The sequence below is a fragment of the Chelonia mydas genome, chromosome 5 (genome assembly GCF_015237465.2).
Source record: "Chelonia mydas isolate rCheMyd1 chromosome 5, rCheMyd1.pri.v2, whole genome shotgun sequence".
Classification (NCBI taxonomy): Eukaryota; Metazoa; Chordata; order Testudines; family Cheloniidae; genus Chelonia; species Chelonia mydas.
In genome coordinates this window covers 90134953-90154313 of record NC_051245.2, presented here as the reverse complement: position 1 = coordinate 90154313, position 19361 = coordinate 90134953, and the positions used below count along the sequence as shown (strand labels likewise).

Sequence of the window (19361 nt, the reverse complement as noted above, 5' to 3'; positions counted from 1 at the left end):
CAAGAACACAAAGAAAAGGGGTTGAATAGGCACGTGACTATATATTGGTACAAGTATTCAAATCAGAATAATTCACACAGCCATCTTGAGATCTCTTTGTAGGTTTGGGAATCAACAAATGAGGGAACGGACATCATAACATGGGACTCAGTTCAGCAAACACACAGGGCAAATTACAAATATTGAATACTCAAGTAAATAGCTGTGGTGAATAGGTCTCAAGAAATTCTTAGGCTCATATATATTTGAATAAACTGTTCATTAAATTTCAAGTTAACAAATTCATAAAAATCAAAGTCTGTTCTCAGAGATGTATGTGGGGGTAGACAGCACACTCAAGCAACCTTAACCAGTTAAAAGTAATGTTTTTGTCTGTTTAGGGGGATTGAACTATATTTCTTCATGCTAGTGAAATAAGGAGTGAATACAGGCACAGCAAACTACAACAATTATAATGATGAGTTTAATAAAATGCCTCATGATTTTTCACAAATTATTCGTCATTCCAGATCATGCTAATGGACGCTGAATCAGAGGTCAACTGTCCATATTACTAATACCCTTGTCATATTAACATTTAATCACATCCGAGAAAGACACTAAATTAATCAGAGAAAAAAGAGACTAGACCACTGAATATATTACTGATAATTCTTTTGATAAATATTCTCGGGTAAGGACAAGCTATTTTATTTGTCTGGAAACTATTCATTGAAAAAAATATTTAGTGGTCTTCAAAAAGGAACAATGGGAGGAAAAGCAGTTTAGGACAATATTATCCTTATTACATGCACTTAACTTACAAGATCCCTTTCACTGTGATATCTATATGAACAACATGAAAATGAGGTTAAAATCTATAATAACAATGCAGAATATGAGTAAGAAAAGCTATTATTTCTATCAGTTTCCTTAATAATACACTAGATATTAAAGTCATAGACTATGAAGGTAGTATAACACCAAGAGGCTGCTGTACTCATGTTTCTTCCATTGATATACAGCCGATTGGCCCCAAACCAGTTCAACCCTAGACTCTTATAGTAAAACAAAATAAGTGAAGTTAATTAACAGTTCCTTAGTGATAAGGCACAAATGAACACTCCTTCATTGCATTTAATTTAAATCAGAAATATTGCTGATCACTAAGTATATCCAAGCAGCACAATTACCTGCTGTATCACTTTATATATTTTGTATTGTATTTGCATCCACCAGTTCCCTTCAGTACAGACATTTTCCCCAGTCCAACTGTACTTTATACAAAGCACACTCTTATTTGTATTTTACACCAGGGAAAATGACTCCTCTATAATCCTCAATTCCAGTGTCTAAAATAGTTCAATCTTTTCCTATATCAGCTGTTCCCAAACCATGGGTCATGATCCCATATGGGATCATACTATCAGCAGATGGGGTCACGGTGATCCCTAGTGTGCGGAAGATGCCATTTTGATCTGCACAGTGTGACCTCGCATGTACAGTGCGTGCAAGGTCACAATGCATGGACGACGCCATTTTGCTCTACAAAATGGCATCCTCTGCACAGTGTGACCCTACGCACACCATACATACATACTGGGAGGAAGATGCTATTTTGTGGAGCAAAATGTCATGCCACATGGAGGATGCTCTCACATGTATGGTGCATTCAAGATCGCCCTGTGTGGGGCGCACCATTTTTCTCTTCAAAATGTCAAATACCATGCTGCCTAGGTCCTGGCAGGAAATACTTCATTAAAACAGAGTCATGCCGGCAAAATGTTTGGAAATCCCTGTCCTATGTCATGATTCATCTCTAGGATCAGTGTTATTTAGTCCAAGTCTTCTATCATCTTAGAGGAACAGCAAATATTACTAAAAGCTGGATCTTAATTATAAACAGCTAGGGGAAATCAATCACAAGGAAATGAGAGAATCTTCTTCAGGTGGAACAATCAATAATCAATTATGACAAACAAAGAAGGTGTGGGTGTATACTACTAAGCTTTCCTTTTTATTACAAAGATAATAAGGAATGACACTGCTTAATTATTCACAAAGGTTCTTCATAAATTGTAAAAGACCACACTGATTGGAGTATGCCAAGAGCTCTCCAACAACAGTGTCCACAGTGTCTAGAACAGGGTTGTATGACTGCTGGACTATGAATATTTCTGTGACCCACAAACACACATCAATATACAACTGTACTTTGATGATAAGCAGATTCAGAAATGGAATGAGGAACACTTATGTTTATTAAAAAGGCAAGATGAGAGGCAGCCTACATATAGGAGAAATAGTAGCAGGTAGTTGGGACAATAGCCATATAATAAAACAGTGCAACTTCTCTTAAACATTTGTTCTTGTGATATATTAAATTGCCTGTTTAGCTCAATACTTGACAAAGTTCAGAGAGTTGGGGTAGCAGTACAGCTGATTTTTATATTACAAATAATTCTTACAACTGACAGCTTTGTAACAGGGATGTTGAATTTATATTAAAAAGGGATACGTATGGCTTTTCACCCCTGAAGACCAGAGTGAATGTTCTTTCTTAGATCATAGGGGGGGAAAAATCAGTTTGGTGGTCTCAGACTAGTCCTTAATCTAGCATAATGCCGTAATACCATGATGAGGTGCAATCCGGACCAGCGAGGAGCTGTGTCACCAGCTGGCCTGCAACCCAGACTACCTCACAATGTTTTGCTGCTATGGCTCCCAGCCTAGGCTTCTCACAAAACAGCATGCATGTCATACTCCGAGCATCTGGTCCAGCAGCTCCGACTCCAGCAGCCTGGTAGCAAACACCAGCCACACACTGGCTTCCAGCAGCCTTGGTTACTACTTGCAGGGTGAACCTAACACACTTCCAGTCCCGAATTTCCCCCCAAAAAATGTGTTCTGCACTGTCCAGCCCTCTCCTGGACTGTCCAGCTATAATAAATAGGTCCATTGCCCATGTAAGAGAACAATATACAACAACTTGCTCCTTTTAAATAGCGTTACCACACAGCCCAGTTTAGCCACAACAGTGGATTCGTTTTGATTAAAGAACGAAATAAGTTTATTTAACAAAAGAAGATAGGATTTTGAGCACACGCATAGGCATTCGAGTCAGAAATGGTTACAAGAGAAATAAAGATAAAAAGCTTCCTGATACTAAAACTTCACAAACTAGGTTTGTTTCAAAGTAAAATTCTTACCACATGCATCCCAACTGAAAAATCTTCAGGTCAGGATCCCTCTCAAAGTCAAAGAGCTAGATTCTTTTGTTTGTCTTCTTAGGTTCAAGAGAGATGGATTGGGAGAGAGAAACTGGGTTATTTTACCCTTCACTTTTATAGTCCATTCCCCCTTGGAGATGCATTTTCCAAAAGGTTATCCCTCAAAGCAAAGTTTATTGAAACTGTAAAGAAGGTAACATGATGTTGGATGGTAAAAGAAGTTACATTCTGTTTATTTTTACCTCTGTTTGCTGAAATGCAGATTTTCCTGGTCTTCTGCCTTCCCCCTCACTGTCTCAGGACTCTGTTTACAATTAAACACACATTCCTTTGTTTAAGACCTACTTGCCCAGTTTTGCCTAATCGAGGCTACGTGGGTTTGAACACGTGCCACCAGCATCATATAATATCGCTACATACATTCCACCATGATGTTATTGACCAGCAAGTTATTTGTTTTCAAAATGATACTGTACAAGGCATATTTTGTACAGAGGGAGAAGGAAGTTGATTGGCTCTTTGTTCCCCACTATCATAAATAATTGTCCTACGTTGCTCAAGCCTCTTGCCCCATTTTAGCTGAAAACACCCTCAGTTCCTATACTATCTAACTACTGGGACAGTATTTTTAGGATTCGGTGGGTGTAACCTATTTTAGGGTCAGGAAGGAATGTTTCCCTTTGGGGCCAAATTGGCTGAGGCCTGGTAGGTTTTTTCACCTTCTCAGAAACACAGTTAGGTTAACTAGGAATAGGATTTAGAAATTTAATACCAGGAATGTGTATGAATGTTTAGTTTGTCACAACTTGTGTCCAGTGCAGATAAAAGGTCAGAAGGGCCAGTGCCCAGAAATAAGAGAGACCTGGGATTTTGTTAGTGGACCTCAGGCCAATGGGAAAAGTGGAGAACTGAAGTCTTCATGGATCAAGGTCCCGCTTTGGTACCTTCGGTCCTCTTCACTGGGGAAGGGTGAGAGGATTCAGCAGAGTGGGCAGAGGAGAGCAGGCAGAGGAGAGCTATTGGCTATATGATAGGAACCTTGTAAATACTGCATTGAACCCACTTAAATGCCTGGTAAAGGGAGATGGAGCAGATAACACTAGGGAGGGGGGCTAAGTTTAATAAAATCGTGGCCTGCTGCTTAAATCCATCCCTGTGTCTGTCTTCATTCACCTGCATGTCCTGATCAATGAACAGTCCCTGCTGACAAGAGGTTCAAGTCAGGAATAACTGTCGTGTCACAGGCCAAGTCTATAGTGCACTGGCAGAGGAGTAAGGCCAGAAGGCCAATTTCAACAGTACAGTGTTTCATGAAAACTGTTTTTGCTACAGGGGAAAGCTCAACAGCCCTGTATTTGTTACAAAGAAAAAATGTTTGGATACTTATTCCAATAAACTACTGTACCAGAAGTTTGTTAAAGAGTCAAAGGCTACAGAATAAATTAAAGAAAACCAGAAAAATTAACTCAGTATATACAGTATTTGCAAAGCCAGTCAGTTATTTTTCATCACTGACACAAATGTTGGAGACCCCAGGGCATGGCCACTAGTTAAGTCGAGGGGATGGAAGGCCATAAGGGTCGAGGAGGTCTCCCTGCTGAAGGCCTAAGGGCTTCTTCTTAACCCCCCTTAATAGAATTCAGGCCTGGCTGGTTTGAGTAAACTCTTTTGCTCTTAAAATAATGTTGCAGCCGCAGATAATGCTTTATAGTGTAAGGTTTGCTGACGCCAAGTTAAAGATAATAGGAGATAGTTACAAGGCCAGACAGAATGTGCTGGTTGTTTAAGTTGCTAGGAATGCTTGTTAGAGGTTGCAGGAAATAAACATTGTTGTAACCCATATAAGGAAGGCAGAGTATTTGTGCAAAGTTTTAATTGGCTGATGTGTAGTGCAGTAGCATTAAGGAATATAAAAGTGTGTGTAATGACCTGCTCTGGTGTGCAGGATTTGAGCTTCTATTCTCCCTGTACCTTGTTTGCAGCTGCAAATAAACTTTTCTGCTTCTCCACCCCGTTGTGATTATTGAGTGAAACACACCAGGTAACGAACCCCTGCGGTTGTTTTGCCTCTCTGCATTGGGTGCCGGCAACACAAACAATATTCATACACTAACACTTAATAAGGTAAAGGAAAGATAATAGAGCTATCTTAATCTAGATTTATGTAAATACAGCTCAACTGGAATAACAAAATATTTGACCTTAAAGATCAGTTAAGTAATTGTCTCTAATCACTGAGAAATCAATGCTAAATTCAACTTTAGCGTAAGCAGATAGAACTCCCTTAAAGTTAATGAAGTTGGACTTGCTCACACCTTTGCTGACTTTGTCCTTCATTGTCCAAATGTAATGTTCTGCAAATTCTCAGGCTAAATTCAGGAATCGTTCTCAGTAATGTTTGTTGTTTTTGACATAGAATTTCAGTCAATCATTTAGTCAAGGCTTGTTAATTTGAGTACTTTGGCCAGATTTTATTATAGCTGGCACACATATCAACATTTATAGTAAGGTTGTCTGAGCATTTCCATTTTGAAGGGCATTTTCTGTTGCTTATAACTTTGTCAAAATTTGACATTTCAGGCTGAATTTTTCCAGATTCAGTCTCTGCCTGAGAGTGACTTTTTTTTTCTTTTTTTTTTTTTTTTTTTAAAAGTTTGAGCAAAACCAATGTAGCCATTTTTGATTATCAAGACACTAGGGAAGGCAGTACACTTTTTCCATTAATTTTTTAAAAAACCAAACAAATGAAGCACCTTGTTTCCTGAACAGTTCCAGTGCCTCAGTGGGAAACTGTCGGAATTTGAGATTTGGCACAAATTTTAAATTTGGCACAGAGCTAGTGCCTAGGTCAAGTGTCTTTGGGTGGCCTGGTGAATGTTCATTTTGATTTGGCAGCCGTATGGTTTTCAAAAGCATACTTTGGACATGTACACTTTTTGAAAATATGATTTTCCATCCTTCTGTTGGCACTGCCTATACAAAAGTAAAGCGAGTGAGATTTTCAATCTCAAAAGGTAATGTTTGGAATGAAGCATTGTGCTCTCACTATCCATTACGACCAGGGCACAGATTAAGAAGGGATGTGAGTATTCAACAGTACAGCCTACCACCATTTCTCCCAAGCGGCTATCTTATGTTTCAGAATTTTAGCTGTTCATTTTAAAAAGAAAGTCTCTTGCCTTCTGTGCACATAAATACAAAGAATTTTTCAAATGCATTTCATTATAAGAGTTTATAAGAGAACAGTACAATTTATGGGGTAATTTGTACACCCCTTTACACAAGTGCAAATCCACAATCACACCAGGCTTCCAAAAAAGTAACGGAAAACAGGATCTGGCCCTTCAACAAAGAATCATAGAATATCAGGGTTGGAAGGGACCTCAGGAGGTCATCTAGTCCAACCCCCTGCTCAAAGCAGGACCAATCCCCAATTAAATCATCCCAGCCAGGGCTTTGTCAAGCCTGACCTTAAAAACTTCTAAGGAAGGAGATTCTACCACCTCCCTAGGTAACACATTCCAGTGTTTCACCACCCTCTTGGTGAAAAAGTTTTTCCTAATATCCAACCTAAACCTCCCCCACTGCAACTTGAGACCATTACTCCTTGTCCTGTCCTCTTCTACCACTGAGAATAGTCTAGAACCATCCTCTCTGGAACCACCTCTCAAGTAGTTGAAAATAGCTATCAAATCCCCCCTCATTCTTCTCTTCTGCAGACTAAACAATCCCAGTTCCCTCAGCCTCTCCTCATAAGTCATGTGTTCCAGACCCCTAATCATTTTTGTTGCCCTTCGCTGGACTCTCTCCAATTTATCCACATCCTTCTTGTAGTGTGCGGCCCAAAACTGGACACAGTTTACTCCAGATAAGGCCTCACCAATGCCGAATAGAGGGGAACGATCACGTCTTTCGATCTGCTCGCTATGCCCCTACTTATACATCCCAAAATGCCATTGGCCTTCTTGGCAACAAGGGCACACTGCTGACTCATATCCAGCTTCTCGTCCACTGTCACACCTAGGTCCTTTTCCGCAGAACTGCTGCCTAGCCATTCGGTCCCTAGTCTGTAGCAGTGCATTGGGTTCTTCCGTCTTAAGTGCAGGACCCTGCACTTATCCTTATTGAACCTCATCAGATTTCTTTTGGCCCAATCCTCCAATTTGTCTAGGTCCCTCTGAATCCTATCCCTGCCCTCCAGCGTATCTACCACTCCTCCCAGTTTAGTATCATCCGCAAATTTGCTGAGGATGCAATCCACACCATCCTCCAGATCATTTATGAAGATATTGAACAAAACCGGCCCCAGGACCGACCCCTGGGGCACTTCACTTGACACCGGCTGCCAACTAGACATGGAGCCATTAATCACTACCCGTTGAGCCCGACAATCTAGCCAACTTTCTACCCACCTTATAGTGCATTCATCCAGCCCATACTTCTTTAACTTGCTGACAAGAATACTGTGGGAATCCTCTTGTGTGTCCAAAAAAAGAGAAATTGTTAAACAAACAACCAAGACACTGACAAGGTCAATTACCCAGTAGAGGAGCATCTTTAACTAGAGGTCAAACAAAACTGTACTGGAAATCTTAGGCACATAGTTGCTAAAGACACGGGATGAAATCCTGGCCCCTCTAAAGTCAATGGCGAAACTACCAATGATTCAAATCAGGCTAGAATGTCATCCATCCATATAGTTTATGTTGAAGAGCCTTGCATAGAACCCAGGATCATATAACCAAAGAAACAGAAACAAAACAAAAGAAAGAAAGCCTTTAAATTTATAATGAAAAAAGAGGAAGAGCTTATAAAAGAGAAATATCTACCAAATTTTATTGGTATATTATTTGGAGATGGAATAATCCTTTAGGAAAAGACTATCATTTAAATATCTCAGGGATTGATCATAGTATCAATGTTTTAAAATTTTCTAATACCCTGAAGAATAAAACCTCACATACTAACATTGGCACTGTGGCATCAGCAGAACATGTGCTCATATAGCTAACGTAAGCTAAGACCAGGAAATACTTCCATATGAAACTCCACAGAATTAATAGTTTATTTTAGGAAGAGGCCCATTTTAAATACATTATAAAGACAGAATCCCATGAATACTTTATTTTAAAAGATTAAGTTGTGTACACATGAAAGAGAATACTTAAGAATCCAGATGTAAGTTTAAAGTTAAACTTTTACAGTATCTTTAGATTCTCTAGCATTTCAAAAAGCTCAAATAAAATTACCACTTTATAAAACAAATATTTAGGACGTACCAGTAAATCTAGACTTCTTCCAGCAAATCTGTTTAAAAAGAGCCATTCTAATAGTTATAAATATATAGTCTTCAAAACAGTTCCAGAGAATTTTTAATTGAAACCAAAAGATTTTCTGCAAAGGTTTCAGAATTGCTACACCAAATTAGGTAATTCTTCACACTCAGGAGGAGACCAGGTAAAACTAATTGAGAACATTTCAAAATATCTGTTGAAACTAAAACTCCTATATTTGGATAACTACCAAATAGAAACCCTAAACAGAGAAAAAATACAGAAAAATTTAAAGTTCTCTGTGAACTTTAAATGGAGGAAAATCCCCAGAATCTACTATCGGTCTTACAACAGATTATTATAAAATGTTCAAAAGACTTAATATTCACACATGGGAAATCCTTAAAATGAGTCTAAGTGATGGAACACAGCTCTGAATGCCGCATTGCAGTTATACCAATTAAGAGCTGCATGTATGGGAGGTACACATAAGAAGCCATTTACAGTGCACAGTGAAAAGTTTATTTTTTCTTCATGCTCTAGCAGCACCCAGAACACCACAGGATATTCTTAAGAGCCATCTTTTGGCACCTTATCTATTTATTTACATGCAAACATGTTTTTGTAGCACCTGGGAAACAATACCTAAACCTGGTGTGACCCTGAAAAGACTTTTGGGAAACTAGAAGTTTATTACATCACTGCCACAAACTATGACTCACCTGTGCATGTATTTTACCTGCTTTAACCTTTCAATAACTCTTATTTCCTTTTCTTAGCTAATAAACCATTAGTTAGTTTAATATAGAATTGGCTGCCAGTATTGTCTTTGGTGTAAGCTCTAGAGTACCAATTGATCTGGGGTAAGTGACTGGTCTTTTGGGACTGGAAGCAACCTAAACGTGATGTGATTTTTGGTTTAAGTGACCTTTTATCACAAAGTCCAGTCTGTCTGGGAGGCAAGATAGGCTGAAGAGTCTAAGGGGACTGTCTGTGACTCCATGGAAAGACTGGTATAGTGATCCCGGAGTCCACAGTTGTTACTGGCTTGATGAAATCTAATTATAGAACACACCACCTGCTTGGGGTGTCTGCCAGTCTGTTTCTGACAGTCTGCCCTGAGGTAGGCACTCACAGTTGTGAGCCACTCCAGACAGCATGACACCTTGAAAAGGGCATCTATTACACACTTCCTATAGACTCATTTCACTGTTTAATACAGGTGCCAAGATAATTGCAAAGGCTATGGCAAACAGATTTGGTCAGAATATTTTCACACATGGAAGTACACCAAATCCATAGCCAGTCAAGCCACTGGAAAAATTAAGACCATTCTTAGTCAGTTATTCAGAATATCAACACCAACCAACAATACTGATGGGTGCTTAAAAGCATTCAGTCAATTACAAATGATCATGACAGCCCTAAGATTAGCCAACCAAATGAATAAGAATCAGAAAGGTATATAAAATTGTGCTGTATACAGATGACTCTCTTATTTTCATCACATCACCAGAAAAAATAAAAAACCTGAAGCTGATATGGAGTCCAATAACTTTGGTACCTAATCAGGCAAACGCTTGCAAAGAAATGGAATCTTTGCAAGGATCGTTTGATAGAGATCTCTGTTCAGACATGGAATATGATCTGTGCAGAAAAAGACATGGATCCTGCCTCCAAACCTAGAGGTCTACAGGGCTATCCTGTAGGCTATCAGGTCTATTTGAGCTATGCTACCAGGGACTCCCCTGGACACAGCTACCACAAAGTCCCTGTGGACATCTTCACATAAGATAACACAACCCCATGACCCACTATTTGGGCCTCTGATGTTCATATGAAACTCATGTTTTATTGCATCTTAAACTGAGTTAATTCTACTCCTCTGTAATGTCCCAAATAATTAAAAGTTACATTTACAGTGCAAATGGTAAACTTGACAATGGCTTATTAATACTTGACTTCACACTGACTAGTTATAAATTTCTGAGGTTCTTTTAATTTCTTTTTTTACAGGGCTGAAGTTAGTATTATCTATTTATGTACTTTGTTTATTTAATAAGAATATTTATGTCTGGTAAACTCTCAATAGATCAGTAGTGCTAACTCCAGTACCCATATAAAATGTTTCATATAAATTTATGGTCAATTTGCTTGAATCCAATGCATAGTCAAATGCAGTAAATTACATGTTATAAAGGTTTATGACTCACTCTGTGATAAGTGTGTGTTTAAAACGGTTATATTTTGGGGGGAGAGAGGGTCACATGCTGCTCATAAATAATCACTAAATGAAGCTTATGGAATGAGCAGTGAGGATAGATTGTCAGTGGAAAATTAGAGGATGGTAGGAGCTGATGATAATGGGTGGAAAGGTGGATGCAGATAATGAGACTGAGGGAGGAAAGCAGGGTGTCTTGAGGATTAATTAGTTAACGATTGTAAAGTGCTTTGAACATGAAAAGTGCTTTATAAGTGCTAACTACTATTATTAATCAATTTCAAGTTGGTAATCTATTTTTCTTATAACTCACTGCAATGAGCAGTTTCCCCCACACCCATATGAGCAGCCATGCCTTTAAGACCATTCAAAGTTGAACATGTCATCAGCTTCTTGATTGCTATGCAAGACGAAGTCAAAATGTAGACAATCACTAGAGAACCGAAGGTACTGCAAAGATTCTTTGAAGATAAAAGAACTCAGACAATAATGCTAGCAACTGAGCCATTAAGAAAGGTAGGACAGTCCGCAGAGAGCTAGAGGTTATTTCAAAATCTTTGCAAAGTAACCTTCTGAGTAGAGATGTCCCTATGCAGATAGGTACAACAGCAATTTGCAAGAAACAAAGAAGCCAGATCAGTCAGAAAAGACAGCTGTTATTCACATCTGTGCTGTTGCGTTACACAACTCTAGTTACTGCAGAGTCAAACATTTTTGTCAGAGAGTAATTGCCCAGGTTTTAATTGCGTATGTGGTTTTCATATACATCTTTTAAGATTTGGGGGTTATTGGTTCTCAGTGTTGTAGTTTTACACGAGAACAACCACCAGCATTTCCTAAATTGTGGGCTATTGACCAATCAGCAGAGCATTTGCTGGAAGGCTGCAAATAGCTGGCAAGTTACCTATTGCTCATTCCTGCTCCTTGTTGTCAGCTGCTTTCACACGTGTCTAAATTCCTCGTGACAAAAAAAAAAAAGGAGTCTAGACTCTCAGAGAAGCAGCTGGAATAAGAAGGAACCAGACAATCAGTGCATAACTAATTGCTGCAGCTGGAAGGGGGATTTTGCACAATTGGAAATGGAATCTTGTTTGAGTGGTGAGTTGATCCACAGGACCATAACTCTATTAATACATATATTTGTGCAATGGTGGCTAAATACTGTTCTTGTTTTTATCATGTTGAGATCTGGGTATCATTTTTAATGATAAAGATATAGGATATGGCTGCAGTTAATCTATACTTGATTGTCATATTGCATATCTGCCAAAAACAGTCAAACTAGCAACTTGGGGGCATCTTTTCCTTTTATTCTCCTCTCTTTCAGATTTGAAGTAGGTTCTCCATGAGCGTGGAGTTTCTGCTCCAATGAGCTGCCTCAGCATGGATTCTGTTGATGATGTTTGTAAAACCATTGAATGTTGCTAGAGCATGAAGAGAATGAAATAAATCCTTTTCTTCAGCAAATCTAAATGTTTTTTTCTTTAATTTTTGCTTTTTGTCATTTAAGACAGACCCAGAACTGCCGAATGTTGAAAATGACGTTCCTATCAGTTAAAGGTTTGATACTTCTGATCAAAGTTATCATACCTTAATGTTCAGAAAGAATAATGCTTAAGTTGGAGCCAGACTGCTAAATGCTCTGAGCTCAGCCACCAGATCTGAGATAAACAGTAGAAATGAAGGATTATCTCAGCTGCAATACATGATTGTTCTTCCAGCTGCCCCAACAGAGATGTGCCAAGGCAAACAGCTCTCCAAAAGGGATGTGGCAACCTAAAGACACCTTCAGTTTTCATCCTCCTTTCCTAATATTGGCTGAAATAAGAGCCAGCTCAGACACAAAAGTCTTCCACCGCATGGTGGAAAAAAAAAACACAAACATGCACATTAGGCTTTGCAATTTGAGAGATCGGTCAGTCAGAAAACAAGTGAGATGGTCTACACATTTCACAAAAATACTGCACTGTGTTTTTGAACACTGATATCTTGATGACCAAACAAGATTTGATGGTGGGTCCAGCAAAAGAGTTACATATTTACCTAAATATATATATTTTTAAGTATTGTGTAAGGTGATGCTTGAAAGAGCCATTCAGATTAACTCATGTAACCATACTTTTTCAGCAAAAGACAAATATTTTGTTTCATGGTCTGATCATTCTAGCCCAAAGGATCTTCTGTATATACTTGGTTGTGGATGTGGGGGTGGGAAAGAATGCAAGCCTTTTATGTAAGTAGCAACTGAAATACTGCACCTTGTTAGCCCTGTTAGCTCTTTTATTCCATCTCCTCCTCATTACAGAGTTATACCTGCTGTATATTTACTAGTGCTCTATCTAGCCTAGCTCTGACTGTGTGAAAGGACTGGACTGGCCTTCCACATTTTTATTGGGAGATTATTCCATGATCAAATAGATCTCACTGACAGGAATTTTTTCCTAAAATTAATTTTGAATTTCCTTTTATATTCCATCCCAACATTCTTAGTTATGCCCCTTTACAAACCTAAATAATTCCTCCTCTTACTGATGTTCTTACGCTATTTTATGAATATTTGAAGGGTATCTCCACCCATAACTATACTTTTCATCAATGTCCAAGCAAGCTATATATATTAGTAGTTTGAATCTTTCCTCACATAAGTCAGAACAGGGGAGTACAGAGAGGGACCATTACCTTCTAGCTCCATGCTCTGATGATACATCTGGGTAGTCAGTCCAAACTTGTTAGCTGTTGCTTAATTTGCCCTCCACTATTTACTCTAGGTCTCTTTCAGTATTAGTGCTTACTACTATGTACATCCCTCCCATTGAATACCCATATTTTTCCTCTACCTTGGACTTTTTGTGTGTCACATTTTGGACTTTGAATCTGTTTTTTTTTTCCTTATCCATACTTCTCACTTCCCCAGATCTGTATAATATTTCTCGGTCGTCCCAGATATTCACAACTCTCCCTATTTTAGTAGGGATGATATATTCCAACCAGGTCATTAATGATACACTGAGACTTTACACCAGTCCCTGTTGCATTGACTAGACCTTTCCCCCAATTCAATACATTGCTGATCATCATAACCTCCCTTTAACTAATCAATCAGTCCCATTAATAGTCCCTGCATCCAAGATAAATTTGAATTAATTGAGTACTGTATAAAATTTCATGCAACACTATCAAATGCTTCCCTCAGATTTATATTTTATAGAGTTTCTATTGAATATTGACATACAGTAGGATTGTAAACATAAATGATTACATAACTAATTTTTTAAATGTATACAAGGTATGGATTTTTTTAATAAAAATATATTTTAGTTCATGTGTGTATTATACGCACGCACACACACACAAACCCAACAACATACCCACACAGAACCTTATTTAAGGTTGCTTCAGTATGTGTTTCACTGATAATTAAGATTATCTAACACTTCCCATTATAATCCTGCTTTCTGATGCTTATAACTTTGGCAAATTTTAACAGTTAAGACTGAAAGTTTCATGCTTGATCTCTGCCTGTTCAATTTTAAATGTTTCAGCACAAACAGTTCAGCCTGCTCCCAGAGAGGTCAGGAGAATATATATATTTTAAAATTAGAATACTTTTAACGAGTTCTACCACCTACATGATTTGGAATTTGGCTGCCAAATAGTCTAGAGGTCAGTCAGGTAGGTTTTGGCTCAGCTTCTGAAAATCATCATTTCCACAAGTTCAGAGAATTAAGGGACCAGTCTTGAATAATCCAGCCTTAGAATGTTCCCAAACCTCACTGAGCGGTCTCAACTAGCCAGCCACCTCGCCTGCCAAAATACCCTTCCGCCTAGTGGAAGATACACTGGGTTGGAGACTGGAGACTTGTCTTCCTCCATTGACTAGTGAGAATTCTATACACCTCACAATGTCAGCGCTGGCACAGCAGGAATAGAACACAGGTCTCTAATATGGTAGACCCAAATCTTACACACTTAACCAGGTTGCCTTTCAGAAAAAATGTGCCAACTCTATGTGCTTAGCTATTCTTTCTGGAACCACAAGACCACACCGCTCTCCCAAAGTCAGGACTAGAAGCCAGGATTTGTGATGTCAGCAACGGCCCGTGAGGAATACATTGATTTAGTCCCTTTTTAATCTTCCTGGCCTCTCAAGGTGAGAGTAATAAAGACGAGAAAGCATACATCAGATGGTCTGACAATTAGCTAAGTCATTCTACTAGGTACAATACCAAGATCATTATCCTAGTCATCCAAATGGCTTAATGTTTATGCTACAGTTTTTTGAGGCATTCAACCAGGTGGCAGAATACAGAGTGGAGACAACTTTCTCTGGGATACCTCTCAGCCTTGAAATTTGCTCCCTCCTTGGTCCAAAATGGCCCTAATTTATTGGTCTGATTTTCTGTAAGCAAATGGGAAGTAAAAGTAAGGCAGTCACTAACATAATTTGAATTCATTCAGTGTTGCATAAGTATTGGGTTAACTGAGAAATAGTCTTAAATTATATTCAGCTAGTGAATTAACTTTTACCTAATGGCATCTTAGTCACTTGCCAGAAGAGCCTTTTCTATAAGCCAATTCAGCTGAGCCTGAATAATTTTGGTGGGGGCAATTAGAGGATACTATGGTCCTGATCCTCCAGCATCCTCCAGCTGTAACCTCCAGCATCCTCTAATCCTTGCCCCCATGGTCCCCACATGAGGAAGCTCTGTTGCAGGACCCAGAGATCTGCCTCCCTGGCTTGGCTTGCAGGATCAGGTCCTGGAACTGTCCTACTTAGGATGTTTTTAGGCACACTAGGCGATAAAAATCTCTGCATTTGTACCAATTTTGCCAATAATTCACATTTCAAATACAGGGCAACAAATTACAGCATTTACATGTATTATAAACAAGTTGTTCACAGTCATATAATTTAATATGTTAAAGCCTAATTAACCTTTTAAGTCAAACAGATTGTTTTTTTAAAAATGTTTGCTTTCCTTGTTTGCTATAAATATTCATTTAAATACATAAAATATACTAAGCAGCATTTCATCTGAATCTTATCACACAAAGTTATTGAAGCATGAGCACTATATAAGCAGTGAAGCAGAAGACCATGCTATTACATGGATAAATGCTCTAGAGTTACTGAAGCAACACAAAAACAATCACAGGAACATGGCTTTCTGAAGCCTCCTAAGCAACTCATTTTGGTGAAAAAATATAAATAGGAAGAAGCCATTTGCCAGAAAAGAGCTCTTAATATATACCAGGCTATGCAGTGCATACTAATGCCCTGAAATATTAAGAGCAATGGTTAATTGCTTTGGATAAAATGCAGGTGTTGGAAATTCCAGTTTATTGGCTATTAAAACCAATTCTGCTATTCTGATATCTGAGACAATCACAAGCAACCCAAGAGTTAAAGATAGTTAACTATTGTGTAGGTGCACCTGAATGCTTGTAGAAAACAATTATTTTTAGGTGGTCAAACAAAAGGGAAATAGTAGTTCCTGACTCATTCTACCAACAAAACAACTGTTACCTGAAGGTGAGTTAAATATCCAATAGCCTACAAAGCAATCTGGGAAATGAATAATTACTGGACATTATATAACCAAGTATTTTCTGTTCAGCTTCGCTAGCCAATAAACTGGAGTTTCCAGCACCTGCACTTTATCCAAAGCAATTAACAGTTGCTTTTTTAATTTCAGGGTATTAGTATGCACCGCATAGCCTCGTACCGTATGTCACTGGTATATATATTTTACATGGACTATCAATCTGTCAGACAGTTACAGGATGTTGGTCTGCCTAAACTGGAGTTTTTGACTGACTCAAGTTACAACACAGTTGATTGCGAATTAACTCAAATTAGCTAATATGCCAGTAACTGTTGGTCTAACCACTCCACAAACCTTTGGTAGCTCTGGCTTCACATCTCCTTGGCAGCCAGGCTTCCCAGAGTACATCTACACTGCAGCTATGAGTGAACCATCAAGCCCAGGTAGATAGACTCATGCTAGCACATTCAAATAGTACTGCATACACTACAGTACCAACAGAGGTTTGAGCTTGCCACCCCAGCCCACCCTACCGCTGGGTCCAGCTCAGGTGGCTAGCCCGATCCTCTCCAGTGCCACAACATCCACACAGTTAATTTTAGCATGCCAGCATAAGTCCCACTAAAACAAGTCTGTCTACCCCACCTGGGAGGCTTGCTTTCAGCTTCAGTGTGGACATAACCCTAGGCTCATAGTTCCTCAGCATCCTGCCAGGTGACTGTCCCAGAGCCAGGGCTCCCAGTCAGGCTAGACAGAACAGTAATTAAATGTTGTGGAAAAAATTTTGAGACGTTTCAGTTTTGTTCCAAATTGGAACTAAACCAAATTTTAAAATCTCAAAATCCTCTGCAACATATAACTACTCTTCACTGCCCAGTTCACCTGAAGAGTTAACCCAGGTGATCAGCACCCAGATCTGAGCAGCTGTGTTGCAAAGCCACACTTCAGTTACTGGAGCCCAGGTTTTTAGGCATTACTTCACTCAGCATTGCAAGGCCTAGAGGACTTAAACACCTAAGTCCCATTTTTCAAAGTAACTTAGGCACGTAGGTTCAGATCCTCCAATAAGCTTAGATAGTGTGACTCAGAGTCACAGCACCTAATTTTTAGGTGCCTAGAAAATCACAGGAAGCAACCCTGCGATTCACAAATTCTGAATTAGGCACCTGGAGAGATAGGCACCTTACACTGCAATCCACAAAGCCAACACACTAGATGGGGAGCTACCAACCAGAAGGCATGTTGTAAACTGTGTCCCTCTCATGGAAACAGGCACATAAGTCCAGGCTGCAGGGAGGTGCCTTGCTCTGCTTACAATCCACAAACTGGGGGGGAAGATAGAAAGGTGGTTAAACACCTAAGTAGCATGTAGGGCCTGAAACTAAAGGGCCGGGGAGGGGGGACACTGAGGAGAAGGACTTCCCTTATAACCTCTGACTTAGTGGGCGAACCGTAGTTCAAGTTACCCCTCCTCCTGAAGGCGAGAAGGGATTTGAACAGGAAATGGCCACCTCTCAGGTGAACCACCCAACCATAAGTTACTTTAGAAAATGGGACTTTGTCATCCAAGTCACCTGGACCTTGCAATGCTGAGCACAGCAATACCCACAAAACTTTAAAAGCTGGGCGTGCCCTTGCCCGTGCTCAGGCCCACAGTGGTGCTACACTCACCTGTCCATGTCACTAGGACTTCTGGGATCATATCCCATGAGTCATAGCACTGCACTGCACTAAAGCTGAGCTGCTGTATGATTCTTTCCCGATCAATTGTGGTAAAACTTGTCCCTCCTGGGCACAATGGGGGAATTGTGGGAAGGCACTGGAGGACTATCAGCACTCAGGTGGCTTAACCTACATCCACAATGCATGGCGGGGGGTGTTACCAGCCAAGTGAAAGTCTTACTCAGGCTTTAGCCTATAGGGGCAACACCTGAGTAAGAGCCAAGTTAACAAGCCCCATGCTATATCTATCTTAGACATTTTTTACCTAGAGTTAATAGATTGGCAGTTAACTAGAGACACTTAACCTGTTTGTAAAAGCTATTGTGGAACACCCAGCTACAAGTGGTTTTTGTTTTTTTCCATTATGCTAGGCTGATCACTGGGATAAAGAACAAACATTTGCAGCATTGATCAAATGGGCAAAAGTACCAACAAACATCTGGGGAGTGATCAGACTGGCATTTACAATCGTGTTAATTCGCTTAAATTAACTGTCAGTCAAAGAACACAAGTCATAACACAACCAAAAACTAATTTAGACAAGACCCAGTATTGTTTAAGGACATTTTGTTTCTTCCAGACTTTTTGTATTCACTCAACCTTAACAAATTCAGCCTATCAGTATCTGCATGAAAAAGGACCCTTTAACAGAGTAATCTCTCCGACCCATAAGACACTCCAAAATACAAAAATGTGGTGTCCAATCCCAATGCTATACAATATATTTGGATAGTGTAATTCAGACAAAGAAGAGTTAGAGTCCATTTTTCTAACCTTTCCTCCAAATACCACATTGAACTTTCTTCTCATTAGGGGCAACTGACCTGTAGTAATTCATTTTCACAATCATAAAAACCCCAACCCAGACATTTTTTGCATTTTAGGACAACAGCTAAGCCTCTGCAACCACAAAAAATATCTACTACTTCCCATACTGTAACTTAAAAGGAGCCAAGCCAACTGAAATAAAATACGGCAAAAAGAAATCTGCTCCAGGGTTGAGACGTTGGTATGTCAGGTTTTGCCTAGAGCAAATTTTCACAGCTGAGTGATAAACCCTTCAAAAAAGGGGGCTTACAGGGGAAATGCTGACAGACTTTTAACTAGCGCAGCCTGAACGTGCCGCTATAATAACCTACTTTTTTTGATTGCATATATTTTTAATGATGATTTTTTCTGCATGCCAATCTAACCTGAGGTACTAAAATAGTTAGAAAACATTTGTTATCTAGGACGTTGCTGTCCTCTAGTGGCTACAAAGAACTAGTAATTATGTACTGTATTTGCTCTTAAAGGTTTTTCACCCAGGTTGCAGTGACCAATTGTGTACTGCAAAAATTGCTAAGCCTAATATCTGAATGAAGTTTCTTAAATGAGGGGTTTGAGTAAA

General features: G+C 39.3%; 1 long non-coding RNA gene across 1 annotated transcript in view; it reads right to left on the bottom strand.

Annotated features, from left to right (window-relative positions):
* LOC122465798 overlaps positions 1-18117 on the bottom strand; it is a 127796-nt gene extending 109679 nt beyond the window's left edge. The window contains exon 1 of the long non-coding RNA XR_006290855.1: positions 17921-18117. This is a non-coding gene — a long non-coding RNA (uncharacterized LOC122465798). The remainder of the gene's footprint in view (positions 1-17920) is intronic.
* Positions 18118-19361: the final 1244 nt, after the last annotated feature.